The sequence below is a fragment of the Marmota marmota genome, unplaced genomic scaffold, assembly GCF_001458135.2.
Source record: "Marmota marmota marmota unplaced genomic scaffold, marMar, whole genome shotgun sequence".
Lineage (NCBI taxonomy): Eukaryota > Metazoa > Chordata > Mammalia > Rodentia > Sciuridae > Marmota > Marmota marmota.
This window is the reverse complement of record NW_026000229.1, coordinates 17,762,516-17,775,666: the sequence shown is the minus strand read 5'-3', so window position 1 is coordinate 17,775,666 and position 13,151 is coordinate 17,762,516. Positions and strand designations below refer to the sequence as shown.

The following is a 13,151-nucleotide window of genomic DNA, read 5'->3' as shown; positions in this document are numbered from 1 at the left end:
TTCCAACCCTGATTTGGGCAACCCCACCAACTCCCACTAATCCTAGGGAGAGAATGAGCAAAGATTTCCAGGTATTGCATTCCCCAATAGTCTATCCAGTGGCCTCTCAAAGAATTTTGGCTTTTGTCATCACGAACCTAGCCCCCCTACTGAGGTAAGATGGCTTCTAAACAAAAAGACTCAAAACCACTGCACCACAGGAAATGTCTGATCCATTGAAATTTGGAGGTGGGAGGTATTCCTAAGCTCAGAGATGCCACATCTTCTTGGAATAGGTTGGCAATTTCCTCCTGCTTGGACACTCTAGTTCTCTACAATTGCAGCAATTTAGAAGCTGACCTTTCATTTCAGGTGCTTTCAAAGAAAAATGGCAAGCAACCCGCAGTTGCTTGTGTTTCAGCTTGTGTTTGTCTCTCCTGGCTATCGGGTACTAGGAACATTCAGTGTGCTTCTTCCACTTCTCTTCCAGCTGGAGTTGGTGCACTGAGTGGGATCTTATTTAGGCTGCAGTTCCTGACAGAGTTCAGTGGGTTGAGAGCCTGGTGCAGTTCGAATTGCTGGTTTTGTGGCATGGATAGGTGAAGGCCAGCTCAGCAAACTCCCCCTCAGACAGATCAAGTTGAACTGATTTTCTGGCTGGGATCCATCTTCCTCTCAAGTCCCGAGAAAGAGCTAAGTTATGGTTGGTGGCTGGCCAAGCAGGTAAGCAGCCAAGACTTTATAGTTCTCTCACCCAAGACAACACAGTCAGTGAACTCAAGACTTGTCCCCAAGGAAACATGGTGTGGCATGGCAAGCCCACAAAGATGACTAAGGAAAAGGAAATCTTAACTATAGAACTAATTACTTTGTGTGTGTGTATGAGTGGGTGGGTGGGTGGGTGGGTGTTACTAGGAATTGAACCCAGGGTTCACTGAGCCACATCCCCAGATGGGTTTTTTTTCTTTCTNTCTCCTTCTCCTTCTCCTTCTCCTTCTCCTTCTCCTTCTCCTTCTCCTTCTCCTTCTTTCTCTTCTTCTTCTTCTTTTTTTTTTTTTTTAATTTGAGATCGGGTCTAACTAAGTTTCTTAGGGCCTCACTAAGTTGCTGAAGCTGGGTTTGAACTTGCTATCCTCCTGCCTCCCAAGCTGCTAGGATTACAGATGTGTGCCACTGTGCCTGGCTCTATGGAGCTATTTCTTAATATATCTACTCCACTTGAAATAAGAGTGTGGGGCTCACTTTGCGGCGATTATGACTGGATTCCTTATGTTTATTAACACTGAGATGCAAAACTTGATTCTATCATATATTTCTCTTTACCATTCAGAACTTTCTGGGTGGTAGAAATGATGGCAAGATATAGTTAGAGTTCTTAACAAACATTACAAGAATCAGAAAATAGAACCCAAAGCCAGGTGCAATGGCACATGCCTGTACTCCCAGTGGCTCAGAAGGCTGAGACAGGAGAATCTCGGGTTCAAATCCAGGCTCAGCAAAAGCAAGGTGCTAAGCAACTCAGCAAGACCCTGACTCTAAATAAAATACAAAATAGGCCTGGCGATGTGGCTCAGTGGTCGAGTACCCCTGAGTTCAATCCCGGTACTAAAAAAGAAAGAAAGGAAGGAAGGAAGGAAGGAAGGAAGGAAGGAAGGAAGGAAGGAAGGAAATAGAACCCAAGAAACTTGGACTCTGTACAAATTCTGTTTTCACTGGAGGAATGGAACAGGAGAACTACCTCAGTCATTCCACTTTTTGATGGGGACTATACTACTTAACCTCAGTGAAAACATGTAAAATTCTTTTGCAATATTTAGGAAGGACATCATAGTCCCTAATTAAAAAGGTTACTAATGCTTGTAACTAGAGTTGTTTGTCTGTTTGGAGGAGGCATCAGATCTCTCTGTGATAAGAAGGCTCCCTGGGCTCATTTCATCTCTGAGAGAAAAAAACAAAATGAAACAGGCCCAGTTCATAGGAAAGAAATGAGAATGAATTTAGAAACAGTGAATGAGAGAAAGCCCATCATAACAGGTCTTATATAAGTAGCAGCCCACAGGAGGGAAATAACTGGGGGAAGGCACAAAGAAGAGTTAGGAAGAGCAGTGGATGTAGCTCAGTTGGTAATTTGTTGCCATTTTTCAGACACAAGGGGAGGGGAATGGGTCCTGGGGCAGGAGAATTAGCAACATGATGAATTTGTGACCCTTTAACCTGCAGTCGGATGTTGGGCAGTGGGCGGACTGGAAACAAACTTGAAGTGTTGAACCAGAACAAGGAAGTGTCTCCGCTGAAGGAGTTTTAGAAACAAAGTTATGTGAAAGGATTTTTCTTTCCTGGGCTAAGTACTGAACTCAAGGAGAAGGGTTTTTGTTTGTTTGTTTGTTTGTTTAAAGTAAAAATAAATAAATAAATACCAGTGATCCATCCTATCTGATAACAACTCTTCATTCTTATACATTCCAATCTTCTTATTGTTTATGTAAAAAAAAATTTACCTGGTTATTTTGGACTAAAGGTATTATCTTAGGTATATTACTTTCTAAAAAATCTGACATTGAACTATAGACACTTTCCCACATTTCTACAAAGTCTTAGTAATTTGAAGTCAACAAATCTTAAATCAAGTTTCTAGCTGGGGATGTAGCTCAGTTGATAGAGTGCTTGCCTCACATGTACAAGGCCCTGGGTTCAATCCCCAGCACCACAAAAATAGAAAAAAAAATAGCTTATCTGAGTAAGTAAATCAAGTTTCAAGAAGTCTTGAAGTCTGGGAAGATACGTGATTTAAAAAAGGGAATCAAATTTCTCAAGTGACTTCCTCAGGGTCAGAGAACTCCTAGATGGGCAGTGAAGGAAAAGGTCAAAGTATCCAGATAAGTATAACCTGGGTAGACTGTGGGTCGATGGGGACAACAACAGGAAGTGAGCACACACGGTGCTGGTGACAGGAGGAGTGCAAGTCCACAGCAGGAGCAGAGGTGCCACGGTCCATCTTCACTCTGAGTTCACACGCTAAATCGTGTTTCATCCCTGGGCTCTCTAAAGAAGCTTCTGGATCTAGTGCTTCTAGAAGAAGTCAAGAGCCATGATGGCGAATCCAGGGAATTTCACTGAGGGAAAAAGTTGGGAGTCATGGGAACTGGACATCCATGAGGGACATTTAATTCCTGACCCACTTGCAACAGCTTCCAACCATCTTCATCCCATGCACTCCTGGCTCTGCATTTGTTCTCTTCTTCCTTATTTCATTTCCCCTCTCCTTTTACCTTTCTTCATCCTTCAGCCTGAAGAATCTTCAGCTATGGTCTTCTAGTTCCATACTGTAAGTGCCGTAGTAGGGAAGAGGCAGAGGCAGAGGCCAGAGTGAGGAAAAAACCCATACCTCTCCAAGGAATTAGCTAGAGCAGGAGTTTAATGGTAGAGATAAGGAAACAAAGTGATATTTTTACTTGTTCCATTTCTGTGTTATTTGTTAGGGATGTTTTTTTGGAGGAGGGGATACCAGGGATTGAACTCAGGAGCACTTAACCACTGAGCCACATCCCCAGCCCTATTTTGTGTTTTATTTAGAGACAGGGTCTCACTGAGTTGCTTAGGGTCTTGCAGTTGCTGAGGTAGGCTAGGAGCCTCTCACCTCAGGCTCCTTAGCCACTGGGATTACAGGCATCTGCCACCACACTTGGCTATTGGGTTTTTAAAAACATCAAATATGTTACAAATTAAAACAGTTACACATTTTTTTAATTTAAAAAGGAAAGGAAAGAATCTATCTATAGTGCCAGAATTCGCCCAGGAAGATCACATAGCACACGTGCAAAGAAAAGGTCTTCAACAACAGGTTCTGCAAGCACAGTGGACAGCAAGTGGAGGAAGGTGAGCGTAGAGGAGTGGTAACTAGTTGGTAAGAAAAGAGCCACTTCCAAACTTCAGCAGAGGTCATGGAGAGAGGGCACAAGCAAAAGGAGCTCCTGAGATTTGGCAAACTTGAGGCTGACAAAGAAAATAAGGAGAATATAATGACTTCAGCCATTTCTGAAGCCAGGAGCAAAAGTTTGGAATGGAGGGGAGACAGATGGTAAGAGAGGTGAGAGGGCAGTTAGGAGCACTGCACTGAAAGTAATGGAAAACTTCCAAACATATATAAAAGTAAAAAGCATCACAATATTGACCTTCCACAAAAGTTTCACCTGTAGCTTCAGCAATGATCAACTCACTTCACCTACACCCCTGTAAACACAGCACCCCTTTCCTGGATTCAAGACGTCACACTATTTTGGTAGTTCTCAAACTTTAGCATGCACCAGAATCTTCTGAAGGGCTTATTCAAACACCAATGGTGAGCTGGGGTTGTGGCTCAGTGGTAGAGTGCTTGCCTGGCACCTGTGAGGCACAGGGTTTGATCCTTAGCACCACATAAAAATAAAGATGTTGTGTCCATCTACAACTAAAAAACAACAACAACAAAAAAAAAAAAACACCAATGGCTGGGCCCACTACAGAGCTTCTGATTCAATAGATTTGGAGGGGCTGATTATGTGCATTTCCAGTCCTTTTTCAGTTGATGCTGATGCTGCTGATCTGGGGCCACACTTTGAAGACCACTACACTTCCCTATTAAAACATAATCCTTATTATACATAATCACAATATTACCACTGCACACAAAATCAGTAATTCCTTAATATTATATATATATATATACACTTTTATTATATGTATATACATATATATGTATATTTTGTAGAGACACTTTTCACATTTATATCTGTAATTTATCTGAAGTTCATCTTAGTTTATGGTGTTATGTAGGGATCCCATATCATTTTTCTCATGTAGTGAGCCAGTTTTTCCTATACTGTCTACTTAGCAACCCATCTTTTCCCATTGATTTGTTTTTTTTACACTAGGTGCATACACACCCACTCATATAAACACACACACATGTATACTTCTGAGTACTTTATTACCCTTGCTCCATTTATCTGTTTCTTTCCCAGTGCCATGATGTTTTATTATGTAGTATCAAAGTGTACTTGGGCACTTCCTCCTTGCTTTCTTTTTTTCAAAACTGACAACTAATTGTGGACCCTGGGTTTTTTTCTTCCATATAAATTTTGAATGTTTCTTCATTCCCTCAAAACATTTTTGTATCTTGAAATTGTTTTAGATTTTAGGTTAATTTTGGAAGAATTGGTATCTACATGTTAAGAGATGTTGTCCACCATCCTGGCATGTATTCATGTCTTTTGTCCTTTGATAGTATCGTTTTTCTCCAAATTTTTATTTTGAATTTTGTGAAGTTGACGTTTAGGTACTTTGTAGTTTTAGACTTTTAGGTACTTGTAAAAATTAGCTGATTTTATATTATGTTTTCCAGTTGAATATTGCTTGAAGAAGTAGACTACTGATTATTGTAGGCAGATCTGGTTGCTGACATCATTGCTGAACATGAATAATCAGTTCTTAAATTTTTCCTGTTAATTCTGCAAAGTATTCTATATAGATGACCAGGTAATCTATGAATAATGACAGCTTTGCTACTTCCTTTCAATCCTTATTCTCATTGCTTCTTTTTCTTGCCTTATCACATTGGCCAGGACCTCCAGTACTATGTTGAGTAGTAGCAGTTTTTAGAAGGAATAAGATTCTGTCCACATGTTATCTGCTTCCTATCCCACTTAGAAATTATGCCTACCCTAATGTACCCACAAGCTCCATCTTCTGCTGGTGCAGGACTACTGATTTTGTTGTCTTGCAGTGGAATAGGTCTGACCTATAATCTGCACATGGTAATATGGGAGAGAAAAAGAGCCCCAGATTAAAGCTTTCCCACCTGTGACACTTGCCTTCTTCCCTGTGTGGTCTGCAGTTACATTCACATATATCTGGGACCCAACCACTTGTCTTTCTAGAAGCTTCTCACAATTACTACACTGGGGCCTCAGACCACTAACTGCCCCATTTCTGAGGCATTAGAAGAAATGGATTGAGGGAAATAGCCTATAGCCCTGTTGGCTTGCCAGTTTGCCAGGAACCAAAAGCCAGAGTAACTTTTTTTTTTTTTTTTTTTTTTTTTGGTATCAGAGATTAAACCCAGAGGCACTTAACCACTGAGCCAAATCTCCATGCCTCACCCCCCTCCTTTTTTTTTTTTTTTTTTTGAGGCAGGGTCTCCCTGAGATGGTTAGGGCCTCACTAAGTTGCTGTGACTGGCTTTGAAATTGTGATTCTTCTTCTCAGCCTCCTGAGCCGCTGGGATTCAGAGTTACGTTTCTAAAATAGTAACAATCACGAGAATGCTTTAATCAAAGGTCTTTGAAGACTCTTATGTAAGCTCTTTAATATGGTATTCAAAAGATCTCAACAAGATGGCCTCACTTCCTTTTGCACTTCCCGTAACATACTCTACATTCAAACTCCCCTGGGTGCTCTTTCCTGAACATGCTATGCACTTTAAACCTCTGTTTACCATTTGATTCCCTCTCCATGGAATTCTCTTACCCCTCCTTCCCATTAAGAAATCCTTCTCATTCTTCAAAGCTCAGAGCAAAAGTTATCATCTTTATAAGGTTTTCTCAAGTTCATCTCATTGGTATAAATCATTCCCCCACAATGCTCCCCAGAGCAATTGCCTGTCAGATTTGCTTTATATTTTGTTGTTATTTAACTGTTCATCAGATGGTGACCTCCAGAAGAGCAAGGACCAACTGTGTTTTGTCCATATCTCAATTTCTGATTCAGTTCTTAATAGGTAGTTGCTCAGCAAATGTTTATTCATTAAATTAAATGATAGCAATTACAAATTGTAGGAAAAAGAAGTTATTACTAAGAATGAATTACTGTCCTTGGGTAATCTTGGTTCTAGTAAGATTGGGTAGGACTTCACAGAAGTGGTGTTATCTTCAATTATAATTAGTAACATGCAAATAGGAATGAGAACACACACTGTAATCTCCTAGTCACTCTCTTTATCTGATTAGGTCTTTTAAGTCTCCTATTCATTCTGTTTGTCTGACTAAGTATTTCAAGTGCTACACCGACAACTTTGACCCTGTGTGGCAAAATGTATCTGCAAATTCTAACACATAGGAGCTGGGAGCAGTGGTGCACATCTGTAATCCTAGCAGCTCCAGAGGCTGAGCAGGGGGTTCCTGAGTTCAAAGCCAGGCCCAACAATTTAGTGAGATCCTAAGCAATTTAGTGAGACCCTGTCTCAAAATTTAAAAAATAAAAAATAAAAAAGGACTGAGGATGTGGCCCAAGTGGTTAAGTACCCCTGCGTTCAATCCCTTGTGCAGAAAAAATGTTAAAAAGTCTAAGACATAGGTGCAATTATAGAAGTTAGCATGTGGTTGGACATTTTGGGGTCTCTACTCCTGAATAATCTTCCTAGTTATACCCTTAGGTGGGTATCTTTACACACAGCCCATAAGATGTACCTATTTACAAGTGAAAATTATGAAAATAAATGGAAATTTCTGTTGAAATGTGTTAGAGTCTGTAAACAAGTCAAAATAACACCTGGCATTTTGCCAGGGGAATGTTAGAGTTCGTAAACAAGTCTGGATGGTGCCTGGCAAAATGCCAGAGGGAGCGGTTTGAGAAGTAACAAAAACAAGCCATTAAGTGTGGAGATTCCTGATTGGTTGACTGATGTATCTAGTTTATGCTAATTAGATAAGCTGTGTGGAATGTATAAATACTGCTCCTGTCCTGCAATAAACGGCTCCCACTCCTGCTGTATCAATGTACACAAGTTATTCGTCACCCTCCGCTTATTTTGCCCAGCCAGCCGGGCTGCAGCAGAAATGCTTACCTTTAATTTTGATAGATATTTCTACTAAGTGATATTGCTATTTACCCCATGAATAGGGTATCTGTGTTGTGTAGGAGATAGAAAAAAGGTAAATGAGAAAACTGAAGGAAAATTAATTATGTTCATATTATTCATTTTCTTTAAATGATATATAGCAGTTTCTTTTGTTTATTCTTTTTACATCCCTAAGCAGTAGGTTTGGACAATACTATTATCATTTTGAAAAAATTAAAATAAGAAGAAATTAATTTTCTTTAGCAGATTGTTGCAGGCAGCAATGGCCCCCAATTTGTTTGGCCCTCCCTGTCTCCACATTCTTGGATAATACCTTTCACACTGACTCCAGGGTTGGCCATGTAACTTGTTTTGACCAATGGGACAAGAGAATGTATGACATAAGAAGAAATTTAATAGCATTTGCATATTATAGCTTGCCCTCTTTTGCTGCTTTTTTGTACCCTGAGGCCACCATGTGAAGCCTGGGTTAGTCTGCTAGAGCATGAGAGATCACATGGAGCAGAGATAAACCATCCCAGCTAAGTCTTCTTCAGCCAACCACCTTATCAATCTCCAGGAAAATGGGTGAGGTAAATCAACAGCTGCTGACAGAGACCTGTCACTCCAACCGACATCTGAAGAACCCTCCAAATGACTCAATGAATCAAGAAAAATAATAAATGTTTGTCATTTTAAGTTACTATGCTTCAGGATGGTTTGTTACATAGCAAAACCTAACTGGTACATCCCCAAGAAAGTCTAGTCAGGATAGACTCCCTAGTTCATGGTTCCTAAATTCATGTTCAGTTGCTCTCCTCCTACTCTTCCTCAGAGGTCAAGCTTAGATATGCAAAACTTAAAGATATTATTTTGGATCTTGGGTATGACCAAGCCTCATCTTGAATTTTTCAAGGGAAAAGATCATGACTTGATTTTTCTAGCTGGTTTAGTACATAGCTTTATTCATAAAATATGCTCAGTGTAGTGGGGTGGTATTTCTTTTCTGAAAAGGAAGTAAACTTAAGTTTTCCTTACAATTATGAATGGGGAAGCTACTGGTGGTGTGTACATCTAAAAATTTCTAGTTACAAAGAAAGTTTTATAATAACAAAATTTCCTAAGAGATAGAACAGAGCAGATAAAAAAAAAAAAGCAGCTGTGTCTTACTGAAGCTTCAGTGAACATTATTCACACTGAAGTCTCTGTGAACAGTGCCCTCCTAGAGTTGTGCAGCATGAAACTTACTCAGTGGTACCTGGGGCCCCTGCCTGGCACAGGATAAATGTTTAGTAAAGAATAAGTGCATGCACGCACATGTTTGTGGTATTTAGTACAGTTTTAACTGGAAAGAAAAACCAAATTAGAGTCCCTGTTGAGCAGGTTCTCAGAATACAAATCTCCTTGCTTTTGATGTGACAAAGTGAAAGAAATTACCTAAATAAATTGAATAGATGAACTACAGACTCAAAGAAGAAACTTTCACCAAATTCTGCAGGTTAAAAAACAATAAAAAATAAGAACTCATTTTGGTTAATGGTGACACCTAGTGGTGTATGAAACTGTGAATTTTCTGGGACTAAATGATTTTGTTGTACATGTTAGGAGGAGGAAAAGTCCTAGGGGTTGGGAACCACAGCTCCCTTTTACAGCCTAGAGTCAGTCAGCAGGTGGGTGCTCTTCCTGAAGGAGGCCTGCCCAGATCTTCCTGTACAGAAGATCTCAGAATAATGCCAGAGGTGGAGGGATGCTCCCTGCCAGTGAAGCAGGCCCACTTCTGACAATCATTTCTGTCATCCATGCCTCTCAGCTTGCAACTTACTCTGTCCCTTCCTTCTTTCCTCTTCTGCTTTGACTTACCCTTTATTCACCTTCTCTCCCTTTTCATTATCCTCCTTGCTCACTGATGCCTCCCAAAGACATAGCAAAGCCCAGAATAACATTATCCACAATGGCAACCCCTACCCCAAATGACCAATTAAATTTAAATTAATTAAAACAAAATGAAATTAAAAATTCAATCTCTCAGGTTTGGGATGTAGCTCAGTGGTAGAGTACTTGCCTAGCATGTTTAATCCAAGTACTACAAAAGCCCTGGGTTTAATCCAAGTACCACAAAAGATACTTAAAAGCATTTGCATATCATAGCTTGCCCTCTTTTGCTGCTGGGTTTAATCCAAGTACTACAAAGAAATAAATTAATTAAAAAACCAGAAAATTCAACCCCTCAGTCACATTAGTTACTCAAGAGTCAGGAGCACTCACAGCTGCCATGTTGGATGGTGCAGATACAGTTGTGTGCATCCTGTTAGAGAGCACCAGCCTTGAGCTTGACTCACCTACCTCTTCTCATCTCTTCCTTCTCAACACCTTTTCTCTAAATGGCAGTTCTTGAAGATGTCAGCTTTCTGCTCCTCCCTGTCCCTCTCCACTTTCTTCGGTTTATTGGGTAGCTTTCTGTTTTCTGTTTATTATTATGTAAACTTGTTAAGGTGACCCTGCCGTGGTGAACACAAAACTATATAATCATATTGGACAGTTTATTCAAGACAATGATTCACAGCATCTTGTTTTCCATGCATTGGAACGCATCAAAATATTTTTAAACTCAACACATCAACACATCATTTAAAACAATTATACCCCAGGCCCTTTTCTTTTTTAATCCACAGTTCCTTACCTTTTTACCTTGTCTTGAGTTAAAGTAGCTTTAAAATTAAACAGCACATCTTTTTTTAAAAAAAAATAAAATCTGAAAATACATGTTTTATGCATAGAATAGCTCTAAAATGATACACAGCAAACTGGGAACGTGTTGATGTTTGGCTAGAATGAAGTAGACATTTACTTTTTATTAAATACCCTTTTGTAGTATATGAATTTGTTCTAGGGGTGTGTGTGTGTGTGTGTGTGCGTGCACGTGTGTTTATGAAACTTTTAAAATTAAATCGAGTTATAAATCGCTTTTGAAATTAAAAGTAACACCTGAAAATAAATCTTACGACACTGAAGAATCAAACCAAAAATATTCCAGAGCTCTCAGAAAGAAACTAACTTTTGTATTGTGTTTGTTTGTTTTAAGAGACAGGGTCTTGCTATGTTCCCCAGGCTGGCCCCACATTCCTGGGCTCAAGTGATCCTCCTGCCTCAGCCTTGGATTTGCTGGGACTGCAGATGCATACCACCATGCCCATCAGGAAAGGAGGTCATTAGGTGGTATGTGTCTATTTAAAAAGATAATACAAGGAGTTATAGGACCATATTAATTCAGGTTTATTTCCAATGACAATTTGCCAGGATCCTAGGACCTGAATGCCCTGACAAGTGGCCCCTCCTGACTGTTGTGTTAGGAAGAAAGCGTTCCTTAGAGTTTTGTGTTTCTTTAAGAAGGGACTTGGGAACCAGGATAGAATCATTATACCTACATCATAAGTACTAATTATACTACCTTGTTGATAAAAAGGGAAACTGAGTCAGGGCACAGTGAATTTGGTGTAAACCAGGGTTTTGTCAGCACTCTTGATTTCCTGTAAGGCTATGTGGCATGAAAACCATATAATCATATGTCCAGACCAAACTGTGGCATCTCTATGTGGATTATCTAAATAAAGCGCTGCCTAGACCATGCCACCCAGGGGAGTTGGTTTGTGGTTCTTTCTGACTGTGGACTTCTATGGTGCCAGTCTGGCCTTGGGCAGAGTCAAGGAACTCTTCAAAGAACAAAGGTTTACACTAAGGCTCCCTGGGATCTTATAGGAGTCTGTTTCCAATGAAAGGCTCTCTGGTTCTCTATGTTAGGAAGATAAATAGCAGCTCATCCCTCGGTGGAACACCAGCCACTATCCTTAACCCCAAGTCAGATTGGCAATGGAAGATGGAACCAGCAATATAGTCAGCGCCACAGGAGCTCACCCTCACTTTCATATAGAGAAAAACTGAGTCCCACAGAGCTTAGAAGGTTAAGTGACCTTCCCTAGATTATGTAAAGGCTGATGGTGCTGGAGCCTCCTGCCAGACTGGCCAACCCAGCAGGTGCTGCTTCAGTTAAACCATCCCAATAGCCCTGGACACCCCTCTGCACAGACCCTTCTAGTCTCATAGGAGAGTCGAACTCCTCACAATGTTCAATTACCAATGAGAAGACTGGAATGTCAAGGACTGAGCAGTGTGTGTTTTCAGGTTAGATTTTTAAGGCCCTCTGTGCTAAAATTGTAGCTATCAGTCACCTGTGACTACTGAGCTCTTGACGTGCAATTAATCCAAATTAACTTGAGGATAATAACAGTAAGATACATATCAGATTTTGAATACTTCAAATGAAAAAATAAACAATCTCATTAATAATTTTATACTGATTACATGTTGAATGTGTAATACATATGGATAATATTTTAGACATATTGGGTCAAATGAAAAATATAAAAGTTCATTTATCTATTTCTTTTCACTTTTTAGAACATGACAAAACTTTTTAGAATAGGATATTTAAAATTATACATATGATTCACATTACATTTCAGTTGGACAATACTGAGCTATACAATATAGACTCTGACTTCTGCTTTGTAATGTAAGACAGCATTACAGTATAATGAGCTCATGTGCACACATTTAAGGAAGGGGGAGAGAGAAGGGGAGGGGAGAGAGAGATAAGGGGAAGCTGACTTTGTGTCTGCTCTGGAATGAGTATGAAATGGGTCATAATGATTCCATTGTTCCCTTGGATGATCCTGATTCCTGTGATTGATTCCCAGAGGGTGAGCATTTCACTTTCCCAAGAGCAGATTCCAGTGTTTTTCCTCCTGCACCAACATGGATAAACCTCAAAAATCTGATACTGAGAGAAAAAAAAAAAAGCAAAATGTTGGTACATACAGATGATTCACTTCACATAAAATTGTAAAGCTGCAAAACTATATATTAAACATAGATATGCATGGGAATACCATCTAGGGATAGAGGTTCCCTTTGGGAAGGAAGGAAATGTGTTCGAGGAGGGGCTTCCATTGTATCTATAATATTCTTTCCTTATCTAGGCAGTGGTATGCTGTCATTTGATATTTATTTTCTATTCTTTGTGTATGCTGAAAATATTTCATAATAAAAGTGATTTAAGATGCATACTTTTCACCCACTGGTTAGTTACTAAAAGAGGCAGCAGATGCTTTTGATATGTGGGCATTTTACTTGCCTAATATGCCTATTGCAAATTTCCAGACTGTGCCCTATTTATCTCCTTAAAAAGTCCATTTCTATTCTGCACCCTGTCTATGTGGAACATTCAAAGAAAGTAATTGCTTTAAGCTCCAAGAAACTACTTTTTCTTTTAAATGCAAATAGATGGACTTACACATACAGG

The 13,151-nt window shown here is 39.7% G+C and overlaps 2 long non-coding RNA genes across 3 annotated transcripts in view; one reads left to right on the top strand and one right to left on the bottom strand.

The window, feature by feature from the left end:
• The window catches only part of LOC125613387, a 34,442-nt gene that overhangs the window by 5,457 nt on the left and 15,834 nt on the right, over positions 1–13,151 (top strand). The window lies entirely within an intron of this gene.
• The window catches only part of LOC107137783, a 49,144-nt gene continuing 46,311 nt past the window's right edge, over positions 10,319–13,151 (bottom strand). The window contains exon 5 of the long non-coding RNA XR_001502923.2: positions 10,319–12,629. This is a non-coding gene — a long non-coding RNA (uncharacterized LOC107137783). The remainder of the gene's footprint in view (positions 12,630–13,151) is intronic.